The 19,884-nt window shown below is 45.0% G+C and overlaps 1 protein-coding gene across 1 annotated transcript in view; it reads left to right on the forward strand.

Moving 5' to 3' along the window:
* Window positions 1–19,884, forward strand: part of DGKB (diacylglycerol kinase beta) — a 905,602-nt gene that overhangs the window by 249,498 nt on the left and 636,220 nt on the right. The gene's annotated exons all lie outside the window — the stretch shown is intronic.

A 19,884-nucleotide genomic window follows, 5' to 3' on the forward strand; every position in this document is an offset into this window, starting at 1 on the left:
ACTTTACTTAACAAGAACAAAGGCGTGCGGCATGCAAATTCTGGCCAGCAGATGGCAGCAGTACAACAATGCATAGAAACAACATGGTGAAAGAAAGATTGTTAATTCAATGTACAAAAAACTATGAGGAGAACAGCACACATCTTGGTGGCCAATTTTCAGAAGTCAGGATTGATGAACGAAAACCTATGTGTTTGTAGTCCTTGGCCTAGGGTACCCAAACTGGGAGAGACTAAAAACAGGCGGTGATGTTGTAATTTATCTTGTATATTGTATGTAGGCTGATAATAATGAATAAAGGGAGTTTCTTTAGGCACTGGGAACAACCAGATGGGCCTATATTACCAGAGGACGGCTTCCGCTGGAAGGGTGGCAGTTTGCGGCATACTGGGCCGGCACTCTAATGCTGATAAGAAGAGCTGCACTTCGCTGATCTGGATAGTGGAATGTTTCTATGCTAAGGATGCCTGAGCTGACCCTACTCACCAGGAACCCACCCCCCCCCTTTGATATTTACTCTCCCTAACAAGTGGGGTCTCTTTACCTGTCTTACCACTCACTCCTGAATTACACTAATTTAAAAGGTCCCACACCAAGATGGCTGCAAAGGTCACCAGAAGTTGACTAAGATCAAGGGTGGTATCTTTTCTTTATCAGTGTCCAGTAGGGGTACTATGGCATCATTCTGGCCTTTTGGTAGGAATGGCTGACTGTATAGTACCTCTGCTCATATGATGGGGGTCCTGGGGAGGCTTCCGGATGGGTGGAGGAAACCGAATAGACGTTCACCATGTAAGGTGTGGGTTAGGAGTACTGGAGGGAGGCGTGGAGGGAGCAGAAGGGCCCAGTGTCTCCTGGTTTGAACAGTGCTGCCTGGTCTGGTCATGGGCTGGAAAGGTCTGTGCCCCCTGGGAGTTGGTTCCCCTAGGAGTGTTCTCACTAACACTATAGGCTTAAGAAAATGTGATGTCACAAGGGGGGGCGAGTGTTACCAGGTGACATCACCAGGTGGCCCGCCCTTACCTATATAAGAATTGTCAAATGGCAGAGGAGGCTATCGGCGGTCAGCCATCAATAAAGATGGAGGTTTTTTTTTTTTTCTTTTTTCAGGTGTAGGGAGGCAGCGTGATTGACGATGGATTTACATAATTACATAGTTAGTCAGGTTGAAAAAAGACCCAAGTCCATCTGGCTCAACCAAAAAATAAATAAAAAAAACAGTAATGAAAACCCAACTATACCTGTCTTACCACTCACTCCTGAATTACCCTAATTTAAAAGGTTCCACACCAAGATGGCTGCAAAGGTCACCAGAAGTTGACTAAGATCAAGGGTGGTATCTTTTCTTTATCAGTGTCCGGTAGGAGTACTATGCCATCAATCTGGCCTTTTGATAGGAATGGCTGGCTGTATAGTACCTCTGCTCATATGATGGGGGTCCTGGGGAGCCTTCCTGATGGGCGGGGGGAAACCGAATAGACGTGCACCATGTAAGGTGTGGGTTAGGAGTACTGGAGGGAGGCGTGGAGGAAGCAGAAGGGCCCAGTGTCTCCTGGTTTGAACGGTGCTGCCTGGTCTAGTCATGGGCTGGAAAGGTATGTGCCCCCTGGGAGTTGGTTCCCCTAGGAGTGTTCTTACTAACACTATAGGCTTAAGAAACCCAGGGTGTGAGCGAGCACAAGATCACGCCCCTACTTATTTTTTCTATGGCCTAGGCCTTTTGGCCAAGTCTGGGGTAATTTTTGCTACCAGGCCGCAAGGCCTAAGCAATGCACTAGCCCTGGTACCATTTATTTAATTTATTCTTCTCTCACTCCTTGTCACTTTGCATTTTTATCTGTGTTTGTTTCACTTGGATGGGAGGGTGTGGGTCCTCGGGCCAACCCTAAAGCAGTGCTGTATTTTGGCCTAGGCCAACAAGGCCCAGGCCTAGGGCAGCACTTTGAAGGGGGGCAGCAAAAAAGTCCCCCCCTCCACCTAAGAATCTTTTTGTCCAGTGGTTGCTAGAGCTGCCTCTCGCACCCCCCTCCTCTCTTTCTCACCCCCCTCTTCCCTCTCTCTTATTCCCCTCTCTCTCTCATCCCCCCCTCTCTCTCTCATCCCCCTTCTCTCTCTCTCTCATCCTCCTTCTCTCTCTCTCTCTCTCTCTCTCATCCCCCCTCTCTCTCTCTCTCTCTCTCTCCCTCTCATCCCCCCTCTCTCTCTCCCACCCCTTCTCTCTCTCCCATCCCCCCTCTCTCTCTCATCCCCCCCTCTCTCTCACCCCCCCCTCTCTCTCTCTCACCCCCTCTCTCTTATCCCCCTCTCTCATCCCCCCCTCTCTCTCTCTCTCTCTCATCCCCCCTCTCTCTCTCATCCCCCTCTCTCTCCCCCTCTCTCTCACCCCTCTCACCCCCCTCTCTCTTTCTCACCCCCCTCTTCCCTCTTTCTTATTCCCCCTCTCTCTCTCATCCCCCCCTCTCTCTCTCATCCCCCTTCTCTCTCTCTCTCATCCTACTTCTCTCTCTCTCTCATCCCCCCTCTCTCTCTCTCTCTCCCTCTCATCCCCCCTCTCTCTCTCTCTCTCATCCTACTTCTCTCTCTCTCTCATCCCCCCTCTCTCTCTCTCTCTCCCTCTCATCCCCCCTCTCTCTCTCTCTCCCACCCCCCCTCTCTCTCTCCCATCCCCCCTCTCTCTCTCATTCCCCCCCCCCTCTCTCTCACCCCCCCTCTCTCTCACTCTCTCTCTCTCATCCCCCCTCTCTCTCTCATCCCCCTCTCTCTCCCCCTCTCTCTCACCCCTCTCACTCCCCTCTCTCTCCCACCCCCTGTCTCGTGAGATCTCAGGGGTTCATGCTGGGACTTGTAGTCCTTAAATTTTGTAGGGAGTCACATCCATTAAAAAAGAAGGAGTGGGGCAAATTTACATAGGAGGGGGGGCGCCCAATTTTAGTCTTGCCTAGGGCAGCACAAAACCAAAATACACCACTGCTCTGAAGTCTAGGGGGAGGATATGTGGCCATCAAGTTCCTTCCTCCCCTGAACCAGGAGGGTCTCTCTTTGGGTGGAGCTCCTCAACTAGTACTCGATAGTCGGCTTCAGCTGACCATGAGGAGAGGGGTCTGCCAGACCTTTTGGCTAGGTGGACCTCGAGTGTGCCTTGCCCCTATTTTTCACATGCACTTTTTTTTGTACATTTAAGTCTTTTGTTTTTGGACATCACCACGGGTGCAAAAAAGGAAAAAGGTCATCAGAAGTTGCAGCGTCAAATCAGACAACTGGTACCTCTGTGCAGGACCAGGACAAAGGGTTAGCAGAAGGGACGGCTGCCCTGGGCACTGTGGTTTTATGTGAGATTCGGGGGCAGCACAAGGAGATATGGGGGGGAGAGGATTTGTGTTGGAAGGGGGCATTTGGGGGAGGTGGCAGGAAATAAGAATTGTTTGAGGAGGGGAAATCTGGGGAGGTGTTCTAGGAGTGGTGATTTAGAGGGGAATTTGTGTTGGGAGGGGAGATGGGTGAAGAGGATTTGCGCTAGGATAGGGGATTAGTGCTAGAAAATGTAATATGGTGGAGGGAGGGGGGGAGATTTGTGCTAGGAGAATAATTTATTTTGGGAGGGGGATTTGTGCTAGTGCTAGTGGGGATGATCGGGGTGATTTAGAGGGGAATTTGTGTTGGGAGGGGAGATGGGTGAAGAGGATTTGCGCTAGGATAGGGGATTAGTGCTAGAAAATGTAATATGGTGGAGGGAGGGGGGGGGGAGATTTGTGCTAGGAGAAGAATTTTTTTTGGGAGGGGGATTTGTGCTAGTGGGGATGATTGGGGTGATTTAGAAGGGAATTTGTGTTGGGAGGGGAGATGGGGGAAGAGGATTTGCACTAGGATAGGGGATTAGTGCTAGAAAATGTAATATGGTGGAGGGAGGGGGGGATTTGTGCTAGGAGGAGAATTTTTTTTGGGAGGAGGGATTTGTGCTAGTGGGGATGATTGGGGGGCATTTGTTCTAAGAGGGGAAATTTGGCGGGGGGGGGGGGGGGTTGTGCTAGGATGGGGGACTGGGGGAGGGTAGCTTGTGCAGGGGGGATTTGGAGTAGGGGTAAGGGGATTTGTGCTTGGAGGGATAATTTGAGGGGCAGACAATTTGGGGAAGGTGAAATGTTCTTTTTTTTTTTTTTTTTTGGAGGGGGAGTTTTTCTTGGAACATATATGGAATGAGAGGATTTGAGCTAAGCATGCAGATTCATAGGAGATTTTTGCTGACACATAATGCCCACACATCTTGGGGGGTGGGGGGCGGGGCACAATTTGGCATGTTCACCTTGGGCTCGAGAGCAGTGGTCCTCAACTCCGGTCCTCGGGGGCCCACTAACAGGCCAGGTTTGCAAGATAACTAAATTACATCACAGGTGATCTCATTTGCTGCTCAGTGATTGCAGTATTCTTCTCTGCATCTCCCCAAGGTAATACTTAAAATCTGGCCTGTTAGTGGGCCCCCGAGGACCGGAGTTGAGGACCACTGCTCTAGAGGACCTTGTCCCGACACTGCCTTTGGAGTACAGGAGAAGACAATTCTCTCTATAAAGTCCACTCCAGCTGTAGAATGACACAGTGCCACCTACTGGATGAAGAAGAACCTGCACCTGCCTACATGTTTCTTATGGCACAGGTTTCCTTCTCGGCTCAACCCCAGCATAGAGAAAAAGGTCACCAGAATTGACATTCGTAGGACTTTAGCTGCATTCATCATCCTCTGTTTTTCTCCAAGGAAACAAGCATTAAAAAAAAAAAAATCACATTATAGATTATACAATTTGTTCCGAGCCATTATCAAACAATCACATCAGCTTAAAGAAGGAGAAATGACACCCACATCAATAGAATATCAGCTTCTCACGTGCCTGACACAACTCATAGGAGGGTTACGCGTCTCTTATATTCTGCCGAGCAATCTACCAATCGCCATAGCAACTGGAAATTGCAAAAGATTGAATAGTTATCAAAAGACATTAAACACGGCAAACTTTCTTTAACCTCTTCAGCTCCGGAAGATTTTCCCCCTTAACGACCAGGCCATTTTATGCAATGCGGCACTGCGTTAGTTTAACTGACAATTGGGTGGTCGTGCGACGCTGTAACCAAATAAAATTGATGTCCTTTTTTTTCCCCCACAAATAGAGCTTTCTTATGGTGGTATTTGATCACCTGTGCGAATTTTAGATTTTGCGCTATAAACAAAAAAAGAGCAACAATTTTGAAAAAAGCACAATGTTTCTTACTTTCTGCTATAAAACATTCCCAATAAAAAAAATTAAAAAAAATCAATTTTTTTTATGAGTCAGTTTAGGCCAATTTGTATTCTGCTACATATTTTTGGTAAAAAAAAAAATCCCAAAAAGCGTATTTTAATTGGTTTGTGCAAAAGTTGTCGCGTTTAAAAACTACGGGATAGATTTTTGGACTTTTTATTTTTTTTTTGTTTTCATTAGTAATGGCAGCAATCAGCAATTTTTAGCGGGACTGCAACATTGCAGCGGAGAGATCGGACCCCTAACTGACATTTTTGACACTTTTGGGGGGACCAGTGACATTACTACAGTAATCAGTGCTAAATAATATGCACTGTTACTGTACTAATGACACTGGCATTGATGTCCTTTTTTTTCCCCCACAAATAGAGCTTTCTTTTGATGGTATTTGATCACTTCTGCGGTTTTTATTTTTTGCGCTATGAACAAAAAAGTGCGACAATTCTGAAAAAAAAAAAAACAATATTTTTTACTTTCTGCTATATAACATTCCCAATAAAAAAAAAATGTAAGAATCAAATTTGTTTCATCATTTTAGGCCAATTTGTATTCTGCTACATATTTTTGGTAAGAAAAAAAATATCCCAATAAGTGTATTTTGGTTGATTTGCGCAAAAGTTATCACGTCTGCAAACTAGGGGAAAGATTTATGTAATTTTTATTTATTTATTTTTTAGTAGTAATGGCAGGGATCAGCCATTGTTAGCGGGACTGCGACATTGCGACGAACAGATCGGACCCCTAACTGACATTTTTGGGGGGACCAGTGACATTACTACAGTAATCAGTGCCAAAAATATGCACTGTTTCTGTAATAATGACACTGGCAGGGAAGGGGCTAACCCAGGGGCGATCAAAGGGTTAGGTGTGAGCCTAGGAGGTGTTGTGCTCCTCTTTTGTAATTTCAGAGATTTGTTCCTTTCTCAAGTGGAGCTGCCAACTGAAGTACATCACCCTTCCTATGGAATTTTTAGGAACATTTTATGAACTACCTAAGCTACACAAGCATATCTTTACATTTCTCTAGGGGGGTAGAGCAGTGGCGGCATGTCCATTGGGGGCGCCAACCTATCCATGCGTCCGGCCCCCTAAGCTACATGCAGGGCGCCGGACGCATGGATTCTAATGAGGGATTATTTTTTTTTGAAGCACGTGATTAGAGCCAGAGGCTCTAATAGGCTTCAAAAAATGGTGGGCACGGGGCGCCAAAGACTGCGCCCCAAGCCCACCCAGTTGTGTGACAATAGCGAATGAATATTCGCTATTATCACACTAATTTTCTTCCCAGCCAATCAGGAAGCAGGTTGTGAGACCCCCTTCCTGATTGGCTGAAAAGAGAAATGAATTTACTGGCCATTGGCCAGGAAAAGGGGGGGGAGATGGATGGACGCAGTAGACTCACAGCCACTCAGGGAGGGAGCAGGTAAGGATCCTGCCGGTAGATTTGATTGCCGGCCGTCCCTCCGGAGGGGGGGGGGGGTGGTGTTGGTTTTGCCACTCCCCTCCAAATTTTCATCCACCAGCCGCCACTGGGGTAGAGGCTAGCTCATGTGGATGGTGCAATATAGACATGTGCCGTTCGTTTCATTCCGAATAAATATCCAGACAACGTTATTCGGAGATTCGGATATATCCGAATGCCCAAATTACAGTATAAAAAAAGTTTACTGAATGCTCCGAATAACTAAACAAAATTCATCTGAATTTCCAAAATTTGAATTGAAATTTGAATTTAATTTTACATCGAATTCCATTCAAATTCGAACTGTAAACATATTTCTGTAATCAAAGACTGTGTGTTATTAGAGTACCATTTCGAAATAATGCTGTTTTTGGTAACCACTGAAAAACTAGGCCTATTTCTGACATTTGTTGCTTAAAGTTAAAGTGTAACTCCACTTTCTTTTAAGAAAAAAAAAAAAAGCAAATAAAGAAAAAACAATATAGCCTATACAATTGCGACACAAATCATATTGTAATTGAATGTTATTAAAAAATGACCTTTCCTTTTCAATCTGCAGCTGTTGTAATTTTCTGGAAATGCAATGCAATATGGCCGCCCGGAGCCGTTCTGTACACAGAATGTATACTGACCACACCCCCAGAAACATCATTTCTTGCTTGTGTGATTGGCTCACCAATTTTCCCAGAAGTCTGCACTAAGATACAAGTCAGATTTCTGGCATCCCCTGCAACAAAAATGTCATTTTTGGTGGAATACTGCCAATAGGAACACGTCTAAAAGGATGCAGGCCCAGCAGCTTTCCTCATTAGTACTCTGCAGCTGCCACAGCTGATAGATAATTATGAAACCACTCCCATTTGACCCATTCAGCACAGAGGAAGAAACAATGATTTCTTCAGAATAACAAAAGGTAGGAATCTGAAACAAAGTTTGCTAAAATTCTTGTAATGTACAGAGATCACCCAGAGGGGAATGTTTTTTTCTCAACTAAAGTAGAGTTACACTTTTAAGTTAAAATCAGTATTTTTTGCTAGAAAATTACTTAGAACCCCCAAACATTATATATATATATGTATATGTGTATATATATATATATATATATATATATATATATATGTATATATATATGTATGTGTGTGTGTATATATATATATATATATATATATATATATATATATATATATATATATATATGTGTATATATATATATATATATATATATATATATATATATATATATATATATATATATATATATATATATATATATATATATATATATATGTGTATATATATATATATATGTATATGTATATATATATATATATATATAGCAGCGACTCTGGAGAATAAAATGGCGGTCGTAGCAATATTTTATGTCACACGATATTTGCGCAGCGATCTTTCAAGCGCAATTTTTTGGGAAAAAATACACTTCACTGAATTAAAACAAACGAAACTGTAAAATGAACCCAATTTTTTTTATATTGTGAAAGATGATGTTACGCCAAGTAAATAGATAACCAACATGTTACGTTTTCAAAATAAGAGATAGCACAGACTAGATCTGGAGAGATTAGACTCTGTCCTGCAGGCCTTTTGTAAGGCACATACACATAAGCCCAATCGCTAAAATTGAGTCCACTAGGTTGGCGCTCAATTTGACTCTAAATACTAGGGCTGAGAAAAGTTTGCCCTGGAGTGGTGCCCGCTTTTATTTTCAACACAACAGGATTGGGCCTATGTTGGCAGCCAAACTGACCCCTAAGGTGCTCCCCCATGCAATGCCAAAGCTGTTTTCTGCTACGGGAGGATACAACCAAAATCCACAAAAAGTTATGGAGGAATTTCTGAGACTTCTACTCTCGGCTCTACCAGACTCCTCGTGGACCCGATGGGCTGTAGACTCTTTCTTGACTGACCTCTCCTTGCCTAAGCTGACTGCAGCGCACTGTGCTCGATTGGAGGCTCCTATTTTGGAGAGTGAGGTTCTGGGGGTGATTAACCACTTAAGCCCCGGAAGATTTTACCCCCTTCCTGACCAGGGGGTATTTTGCGATTCGGCACTGTGTGACTTTAACGGACAATTGCGCGGTCGTGCGACGCCGTACCTAAACGAATTTGACGTCCTTTTTTCCCACAAACAGAGCTTTCTTTTGGTGGTATTTGATCACCTGTGTGATTTTTTGATCATGCGCTATAAACAAAAAAAGAGCGTCAATTTTGCAAAAATAACAATATTTTTCACATTTTTTTATATGAAATTCCCCCCAAAAAAATGTAAAAATCTAAATTTTTTAACATTTTCAGCCAATTTGTTTTATGCTACATATGTTTGGTAAAAAAAATCTCAAAAAGCGTATTTTGATTTTGCGCAAAAGTTATCGCGTTTACTAACAAAGGGAAAGATTTTTGTCATTTTTGTTGTTTTTTATTTTAACGAGTAATGGCGGCGATCTGCGATTTTTTTTGCGGTACTGCGACATTGGGGCGGACAGATCGGACCCTTGACTGACATTTTTGACACTTTTGGGGTTACCAGTGACATTTCTACAGTAATCAGTGCTATACATATGCACTGTTACTGTAAAAATACACTGGTAGTGAAGGGGTTAACTTTATTTGAGAGGGAAGGGCTGTGTGTGTCCCTAGGGGCATGATTCTAACTGTGATTGGCTGTGGCTTGAGCTGTAGGAACAATGATCAACGGTCCTACATAGTAGAACCGTATGATCAGTGTTTCTACACAGGGGAGTATGACAGGCGGCTTGTTTACATTAGGCGGCTGACTTTCTCCCTCTGCAGCGACGATCGCAGAGTGACCGGCGGACATCGGGTCCGCCGGTCACACGCACGGAGGGGTCCGTGACCGCTCGGCGCGCGGGAGCTCCCCATAGCCTCACAGGCTAGTGATGTATATATACGTCACTTTGCCTGTGAGGGGCTGACCGCCGCAGTATATCTACTTGCGGCGGTCGATAAGTGGTTAAACATGCTAAAAGAGGTTCTACTCCGGAACCGGATGGCTTTTCTGCTGTCTACTTTAAGACGTTTGTGACTACTTTATCCCCGTACTTGACTGCTTTTTATAATTCTCTGCGGGGGCTCCCTGGACTTTGACTTGAGCATGGCATATATTACTATTATCCCTAAGCCTAGTAGACCCTGGTGAGGTTTGCAATTACAGGCCCATTTCTTTGATTAACAAGACCTAAAGCTTATGTTTTTGGTTATAACTAGTGTTGAGCGAACACGGACTGTATTATTCGTGTTCGTACCGAATAATTGGATTTTTTGTACCCGAACACGGACACGGACACTTTACTGTATGTTCGGGTAAAAATCCGTGTTCGGTCGTTTTATTTCCGGGTTTTGCATGCTTTGGCGCTCTTTTCATGGCGGGCTTTCAACAGCCAATCAACAATCGTTTAACTGGTGTGCCTTAAGCCATCCCAGCCATGCCTGCAAATGTCTCAGTAGCTGTGATTGGCCGTCTGAAGCATGTGACCAAGTCTTTATAAGTTCGAGGCAGCCGCAGCGGCGTCATTATGCTGCTTAGATTCAGGGACAGAGCACACATCAACGTGCTGGCTGCTGATTAGGGAAAGATAGGCAGGAAAAAACCATTTGTGTCTGGATAGAATTGAGGGACAGGTCGGAGTGTTTAGGCAGGGCGAGTTGTAGACATTTTAGGGATAGAGTCTGCTGAATTATAGGGTCAGTGTCTTCTACAAACTACAATCGATATTGCTGTGTGGGGGGTGGGGTGAATCTGCACTCAATCCTGATCTACGATCTCTTCTCAATCCTGTTAGGGACAGAGTCTGCTGAATTTTAGGGAAACTGTGTTCTACAAACTACAATCGATATTGCTGTGTGGGGGGTGGGGTGAATCTGCACTCAATCCTGATCTACGATCTCTTCTCAATCCTGTTAGGGACAGAGTCTGCTGAATTTTAGGGAAACTGTGTTCTACAAACTACAATCAATATTGCTGTGTGGTGTGGGATTGGAGATAGGCAGGTGTCAGTGATCCACATCCATTTTTCTGTGTGTGAGCTGCAGTGAACACAATCTTTTTGGGCTGCAGTGAACACAATCTTTTTGGGCTGCAGTGAACACAATCTTTTTGGGCTGCAGTGAACACAATCTTTTTGGGCTGCAGTGAACACAATCTTTTTGGGCTGCAGTGAACACAATCTTTTTGGGGTGCAGTGAACAAAATCTTTTTGGGCTGCAGTGAACACAATCTTTTTGGGCTGCAGTGAACACAATCTTTTTGGGCTGCAGTGAACACAATCTTTTTGGGCTGCAGTGAACAAAATCTTTTTGGGGTGCAGTGAACAAAATCTTTTTGGTGTGCAGTGAACACAATCTTTGTGGGGTGCAGTGAACAAAATCCTTTGTGGGGTGCAGTGAACACAATCTTTTTGGGGTGCAGTGAACAAAATCCTTTTTGGGGTGCAGTGAACAACATCCTTTTTGGGGTGCAGTGAACACAATCTTTTTGGGGTGCAGTGAACAAAATCCTTTGTGGGGTGCAGTGAACACAATCTTTTTGGGGTGGAGTGAACAACATCCTTTTTGGGGTGCAGTGAACAAAATCCTTTTTGGGGTGCAGTGAACAAAATCATTTTTGGGGTGCAGTGAACACAATCTTTTTGGGGTGCAGTGAACACAATCTTTGTGGGGTGCAGTGAACACAATCTTTTTGGGGTGGAGTGAACAACATCCTTTTTGGGGTGCAGTGAACAACATCCTTTTTGGGGTGCAGTGAACACAATCTTTTTGGGGTGCAGTGAACACAATCTTTGTGGGGTACAGTGAACAGAATCTTTGTGGGGTGCAGTGAACACAATCTTTGGGGGGTACAGTGAACACAATCTTTGTGAGGTGCAGTGAACACAATCTTTGTGGGGTGCAGTGAACACAATCATTGTGGGGTGCAGTGAACTCAATCTTTGTGGGGTACAGTGAACACAATCTCATACTTCTGAAGGTTTGAGGGTGCTGCCTGTTCCATACTCCCCCTACTCCTCATCTAGCCTTTTAGGGGTACAAACAATAGTAATTGGGGCCTAGTGTGGTTGTGTACGTGTGATATACATACACTTTTTTGGGATCATATTTTCTATTCCGCTATTTAATCAAAAACCTTTGGGGATCAGTTAAATTGGGGGATAGTCTGTGTTGGTACGTGTGAGAGAGATCCACCTTTCCAAGTTGTTGGGGTTCATCTCATACTTCTGAAGGTTTGAGGGTGCTGCCTGTTCCATACTCCCCCTACTCCTAGCCTTTTAGGGGTACAAACAATAGTAATTGGGGCCTAGTGTGGTTGTGTACGTGTGATATACATACACTTTTTTGGGATCATATTTTCTATTCCGCTATTTAATCAAAAACCTTTGGGGATCAGTTAAATTGGGGGATAGTCTGTGTTGGTACGTGTGAGAGAGATCCACCTTTCCAAGTTGTTGGGGTTCATCTCATACTTCTGAAGGTTTGAGGGTGCTGCCTGTTCCATACTCCCCCTACTCCTAGCCTTTTAGGGGTACAAACAATAGTAATTGGGGCCTAGTGTGGTTGTGTACGTGTGATATACATACACTTTTTTGGGATCATATTTTCTATTCCGCTATTTAATCAAAAACCTTTGGGGATCAGTTAAATTGGGGGATAGTCTGTGTTGGTACGTGTGAGAGAGATCCACCTTTCCAAGTTGTTGGGGTTCATCTCATACTTCTGAAGGTTTGAGGGTGCTGCCTGTTCCATACTCCCCCTACTCCTAGCCTTTTAGGGGTACAAACAATAGTAATTGGGGCCTAGTGTGGTTGTGTACGTGTGATATACATACACTTTTTTGGGATCATATTTTCTATTCCGCTATTTAATCAAAAACCTTTGGGGATCAGTTAAATTGGGGGATAGTCTGTGTTGGTACGTGTGAGAGAGATCCACCTTTCCAAGTTGTTGGGGTTCATCTCATACTTCTGAAGGTTTGAGGGTGCTGCCTGTTCCATACTCCCCCTACTCCTAGCCTTTTAGGGGTACAAACAATAGTAATTGGGGCCTAGTGTGGTTGTGTACGTGTGATATACATACACTTTTTTGGGATCATATTTTCTATTCCGCTATTTAATCAAAAACCTTTGGGGATCAGTTAAATTGGGGGATAGTCTGTTTTGGTACGTGTGAGAGAGATCCACCTTTCCAAGTTGTTGGGGTTCATCTCATACTTCTGAAGGTTTGAGGGTGCTGCCTGTTCCATACTCCCCCTACTCCTAGCCTTTTAGGGGTACAAACAATAGTAATTGGGGCCTAGTGTGGTTGTGTACGTGTGATATACATACACTTTTTTGGGATCATATTTTCTATTCCGCTATTTAATCAAAAACCTTTGGGGATCAGTTAAATTGGGGGATAGTCTGTGTTGGTACGTGTGAGAGAGATCCACCTTTCCAAGTTGTTGGGGTTCATCTCATACTTCTGAAGGTTTGAGGGTGCTGCCTGTTCCATACTCCCCCTACTCCTAGCCTTTTAGGGGTACAAACAATAGTAATTGGGGCCTAGTGTGGTTGTGTACGTGTGATATACATACACTTTTTTGGGATCATATTTTCTATTCCGCTATTTAATCAAAAACCTTTGGGGATCAGTTAAATTGGGGGATAGTCTGTGTTGGTACGTGTGAGAGAGATCCACCTTTCCAAGTTGTTGGGGTTCATCTCATACTTCTGAAGGTTTGAGGGTGCTGCCTGTTCCATACTCCCCCTACTCCTAGCCTTTTAGGGGTACAAACAATAGTAATTGGGGCCTAGTGTGGTTGTGTACGTGTGATATACATACACTTTTTTGGGATCATATTTTCTATTCCGCTATTTAATCAAAAACCTTTGGGGATCAGTTAAATTGGGGGATAGTCTGTGTTGGTACGTGTGAGAGAGATCCACCTTTCCAAGTTGTTGGGGTTCATCTTATACTTCTGAAGGTTTGAGGGTGCTGCCTGTTCCATACTCCCCCTACTCCTAGCCTTTTAGGGGTACAAACAATAGTAATTGGGGCCTAGTGTGGTTGTGTACGTGTGATATACATACACTTTTTTGGGATCATATTTTCTATTCCGCTATTTAATCAAAAACCTTTGGGGATCAGTTAAATTGGGGGATAGTCTGTGTTGGTACGTGTGAGAGAGATCCACCTTTCCAAGTTGTTGGGGTTCATCTCATACTTCTGAAGGTTTGAGGGTGCTGCCTGTTCCATACTCCCCCTACTCCTAGCCTTTTAGGGGTACAAACAATAGTAATTGGGGCCTAGTGTGGTTGTGTACGTGTGATATACATACACTTTTTTGGGATCATATTTTCTATTCCGCTATTTAATCAAAAACCTTTGGGGATCAGTTAAATTGGGGGATAGTCTGTGTTGGTACGTGTGAGAGAGATCCACCTTTCCAAGTTGTTGGGGTTCATCTCATACTTCTGAAGGTTTGAGGGTGCTGCCTGTTCCATACTCCCCCTACTCCTAGCCTTTTAGGGGTACAAACAATAGTAATTGGGGCCTAGTGTGGTTGTGTACGTGTGATATACATACACTTTTTTTGGATCATATTTTCTATTCCGCTATTTAATCAAAAACCTTTGGGGATCAGTTAAATTGGGGGATAGTCTGTGTTGGTACGTGTGAGAGAGATCCACCTTTCCAAGTTGTTGGGGTTCATCTCATACTTCTGAAGGTTTGAGGGTGCTGCCTGTTCCATACTCCCCCTACTCCTAGCCTTTTAGGGGTACAAACAATAGTAATTGGGGCCTAGTGTGGTTGTGTACGTGTGATATACATACACTTTTTTTGGATCATATTTTCTATTCCGCTATTTAATCAAAAACCTTTGGGGATCAGTTAAATTGGGGGATAGTCTGTGTTGGTACGTGTGAGAGAGATCCACCTTTCCAAGTTGTTGGGGTTCATCTCATACTTCTGAAGGTTTGAGGGTGCTGCCTGTTCCATACTCCCCCTACTCCTCATCTAGCCTTTTAGGGGTACAAACAATAGTAATTGGGGCCTAGTGTGGTTGTGTACGTGCGAGATACATACACTTTTTTTGATCATATTTCCTATTCCGCTATTCAATAAAAACCTTTGAGGATCAATTGAATTGCGGGATAGTCTGTGTCGGTACGTGTGAGAGAGATCCACCTTTCCAAGTTGTTGGGGTTCATCTCATACTTCTGAAGGTTTGAGGGTGCTGCCTGTTCCATACTCCCCCTACTCCTCATCTAGCCTTTTAGGGGTACAAACAATAGTAATTGGGGCCCAGTGTGGTTGTGTACGTGTGATATACATACACTTTTTTTGGATCATATTTTCTATTCCGCTATTTAATCAAAAACCTTTGGGGATCAGTTAAATTGGGGGATAGTCTGTGTTGGTACGTGTGAGAGAGATCCACCTTTCCAAGTTTTTGGGGTTCATCTCATACTTCTGAAGATTTGAGGGTGCTGCCTGTTCCATACCCCCCCTACTCCTCATCTAGCCTTTTAGGGGTACAAACAATAGTAATTGGGGCCTAGTGTGGTTGTGTACGTGTGATATACATACACTTTTTTTGGATCATATTTTCTATTCCGCTATTTAATCAAAAACCTTTGGGGATCAGTTAAATTGGGGGATAGTCTGTGTTGGTACGTGTGAGAGAGATCCACCTTTCCAAGTTGTTGGGGTTCATCTCATACTTCTGAAGGTTTGAGGGTGCTGCCTGTTCCATACTCCCCCTACTCCTAGCCTTTTAGGGGTACAAACAATAGTAATTGGGGCCTAGTGTGGTTGTGTACGTGTGATATACATACACTTTTTTGGGATCATATTTTCTATTCCGCTATTTAATCAAAAACCTTTGGGGATCAGTTAAATTGGGGGATAGTCTGTGTTGGTACGTGTGAGAGAGATCCACCTTTCCAAGTTGTTGGGGTTCATCTCATACTTCTGAAGGTTTGAGGGTGCTGCCTGTTCCATACTCCCCCTACTCCTAGCCTTTTAGGGGTACAAACAATAGTAATTGGGGCCTAGTGTGGTTGTGTACGTGTGATATACATACACTTTTTTGGGATCATATTTTCTATTCCGCTATTTAATCAAAAACCTTTGGGGATCAGTTAAATTGGGGGATAGTCTGTGTTGGTACGTGTGAGAGAGATCCACCTTTCCAAGTTGTTGGGGTTCATCTCATACTTCTGAAGGTTTGAGGGTGCTGCCTGTTCCATACTCCCCCTACTCCTAGCCTTTTAGGGGTACAAACAATAGTAATTGGGGCCTAGTGTGGTTGTGTACGTGTGATATACATACACTTTTTTGGGATCATATTTTCTATTCCGCTATTTAATCAAAAACCTTTGGGGATCAGTTAAATTGGGGGATAGTCTGTGTTGGTACGTGTGAGAGAGATCCACCTTTCCAAGTTGTTGGGGTTCATCTCATACTTCTGAAGGTTTGAGGGTGCTGCCTGTTCCATACTCCCCCTACTCCTAGCCTTTTAGGGGTACAAACAATAGTAATTGGGGCCTAGTGTGGTTGTGTACGTGTGATATACATACACTTTTTTGGGATCATATTTTCTATTCCGCTATTTAATCAAAAACCTTTGGGGATCAGTTAAATTGGGGGATAGTCTGTGTTGGTACGTGTGAGAGAGATCCACCTTTCCAAGTTGTTGGGGTTCATCTCATACTTCTGAAGGTTTGAGGGTGCTGCCTGTTCCATACTCCCCCTACTCCTAGCCTTTTAGGGGTACAAACAATAGTAATTGGGGCCTAGTGTGGTTGTGTACGTGTGATATACATACACTTTTTTTGGATCATATTTTCTATTCCGCTATTTAATCAAAAACCTTTGGGGATCAGTTAAATTGGGGGATAGTCTGTGTTGGTACGTGTGAGAGAGATCCACCTTTCCAAGTTGTTGGGGTTCATCTCATACTTCTGAAGGTTTGAGGGTGCTGCCTGTTCCATACTCCCCCTACTCCTAGCCTTTTAGGGGTACAAACAATAGTAATTGGGGCCTAGTGTGGTTGTGTACGTGTGATATACATACACTTTTTTTGGATCATATTTTCTATTCCGCTATTTAATCAAAAACCTTTGGGGATCAGTTAAATTGGGGGATAGTCTGTGTTGGTACGTGTGAGAGAGATCCACCTTTCCAAGTTGTTGGGGTTCATCTCATACTTCTGAAGGTTTGAGGGTGCTGCCTGTTCCATACTCCCCCTACTCCTCATCTAGCCTTTTAGGGGTACAAACAATAGTAATTGGGGCCTAGTGTGGTTGTGTACGTGCGAGATACATACACTTTTTTTGATCATATTTCCTATTCCGCTATTCAATAAAAACCTTTGAGGATCAATTGAATTGCGGGATAGTCTGTGTCGGTACGTGTGAGAGAGATCCACCTTTCCAAGTTGTTGGGGTTCATCTCATACTTCTGAAGGTTTGAGGGTGCTGCCTGTTCCATACTCCCCCTACTCCTCATCTAGCCTTTTAGGGGTACAAACAATAGTAATTGGGGCCCAGTGTGGTTGTGTACGTGTGATATACATACACTTTTTTTGGATCATATTTTCTATTCCGCTATTTAATCAAAAACCTTTGGGGATCAGTTAAATTGGGGGATAGTCTGTGTCGGTACGTGTGAGAGAGATCCACCTTTCCAAGTTGTTGGGGTTCATCTCATACTTCTGAAGGTTTGAGGGTGCTGCCTGTTCCATACCCCCCCTACTCCTCATCTAGCCTTTTAGGGGTACAAACAATAGTAATTGGGGCCTAGTGTGGTTGTGTACGTGCGAGATACATACACTTTTTTTGATCATATTTCCTATTCCGCTATTCAATAAAAACCTTTGAGGATCAATTGAATTGCGGGATAGTCTGTGTCGGTACGTGTGAGAGAGATCCACCTTTCCAAGTGGTTGGGGTTCATCTCATACTTCTGAAGGTTTGAGGGTGCTGCCTGTTCCATACTCCCCCTACTCCTCATCTAGCCTTTTAGGGGTACAAACAATAGTAATTGGGGCCCAGTGTGGTTGTGTACGTGTGATATACATACACTTTTTTTGGATCATATTTTCTATTCCGCTATTTAATTTAACTGGGCCTCCATGCGAGACCTGTGTGCCTTGTTGCGCTGTTTTGAGTACTCCACCAACATGGCCAGTGGCAATGACGCCGTTCTCAGCTTAACTATCCCACTTCTATGCCTCCTTGAAAAAACAATTCGGGCGATGATGGAAGAGGATGTGGCACAGGATGAGGAGGAGGAGGAGGATGAAGAGGTAACATTTCCAAGGCTTTCAGGGCAGTCATTCGCAAGGGGCTCCGAGGGTGGGTTCCTGCACACGCAAACGCCAGGGACGCAATTGTCCAGCAGGGGCACAGTTCTGGAGGATGAGGAGGATGAGGAGGAGGAGGAGCTGGAGGAGGAGATGGAACCATGTTCACAGCAGGGTGGCACCCAGGCCAGCTCATGGCCATCACTGGTGCGTGGCTGGGGGGATACAGAGGACACGGACGATACACCTCCCACAGAGGACAGCCTTTCGTCGCCTCTGGGCAGCCTGGCACACATGAGCGATTACATGCTGCAGTGTCTCCACAACGACCGCCGAGTTGCCCACATTCTAACTTGTGCTGATTACTGGGTGGCCACGCTGCTGGATCCCCGTTACAAGGACAACGTACCGTCCTTAATTCACTCACTGGAGCGCGATCGCAAGATGCGCGAGTACAAGCGCACGCTGGTAGACGCCATGCTGCTGGCATTCCCATCTGACAGCGGGGCCACAGTGGAAGCACAAGGCAGAGGAGGAGGAGGAGGAGGTCGCCAACGCAACCAGGGCACCGCCAGCACCTCAGAAGGCAGGGTTAGCATGGCCGAAATGTGGAAAAGCTTTGTCAGCACGCCACAACAAACAGCAGCACCAGCAGCTCAGATGGAACGTCTTAGCAGGAGGCAGCATTTTACCAACATGGTGGAGCAGTATGTGTGCACACGCCTACATGTAGTGAATGACGGGTCTGCCCCCTTCAACTTCTGGGTCTCCAAATTGGGCACATGGCTTGAGCTTGCCCTTTACGCCTTGGAGGTGCTGGCGTGCCCTGCAGCCAGTGTATTATCTGAACGGGTATTTAGCACGGCTGGGGGCGTTATAACAGACAAGCGCAGCCGCCTGTCCAGAGACAATGTGGACAAGCTCACGTTCATTAAAATGAACCAGGCATGGATCCCACGGGACTTTTCCGTACCTTATGCAGAATAGCAATGGATACCGACCTTACCCACCCATTGTTCCATTTTTGCTCTTTCTCACTCTTTTGGGGTGTACCCTCATTTAAAATTTTTGAAAAGAAGCAGTGTTGGCTACCTCGTCCTCCTCCTCAGGGCCAGATTAATGTAGGGGCTATTGGAGCTGCAGCTCCAGGCCCCTACCTTTTATATAGGCCCCGGGTTGGCCATATTCACTGTTACCGCTCTTCTGTCACTTGTAAACACAGAAGTCTGGCTTCTATGCTCGCTTCCCCAGGCAGCACCCTCAGAACCTCCCCACACAGCGTGAAGGCCGGACAAGGAGGGACAGTTGGCGATGCATGGATGTGTTTATGGGCTTCAGAGACAGCATCCCATGTTGAATTAGGCATGCATGGCTGCACCCTTCCTCCTCTGGGTGCATGGCAAGGCACGGCCCTTAAGGCCCTTCAAAATCCTCAGCACCAAGCCCATGATGCTGTTAATCCGGCCCTGGTCCTCCTCCACCGCCGCTTCCACCTACACCGCCCATAGGTGTGCGCAGCCTATTGCATTAAGGTGTGCACCCCAAAGTTGAAATACACATGCATGTGTTTGCCAGCAGGGAGAGTAATGTATCGGGGCCATGTACCTGTAGGCAAGGAGAAATAGAGCAGAGCAGGTCCCAGGGAGATCTTTCCCATCTCCTCACTGGCAATGCTATGTGCCCTAGGTGATTAGGGTGTGCCCAGGCACACCCAGCACACCCTGTGCGCACGCCTATGTCACCGCCACTTCCACCACCACCTCAACCTCCCTCCTACTCCATATGGGCCTCGTCCTTCAGAGATGAAGAAGAACATT

This window comes from Pelophylax lessonae (genome assembly GCF_965119305.1).
Source record: "Pelophylax lessonae genome assembly, chromosome: 5".
NCBI lineage: Eukaryota > Metazoa > Chordata > Amphibia > Anura > Ranidae > Pelophylax > Pelophylax lessonae.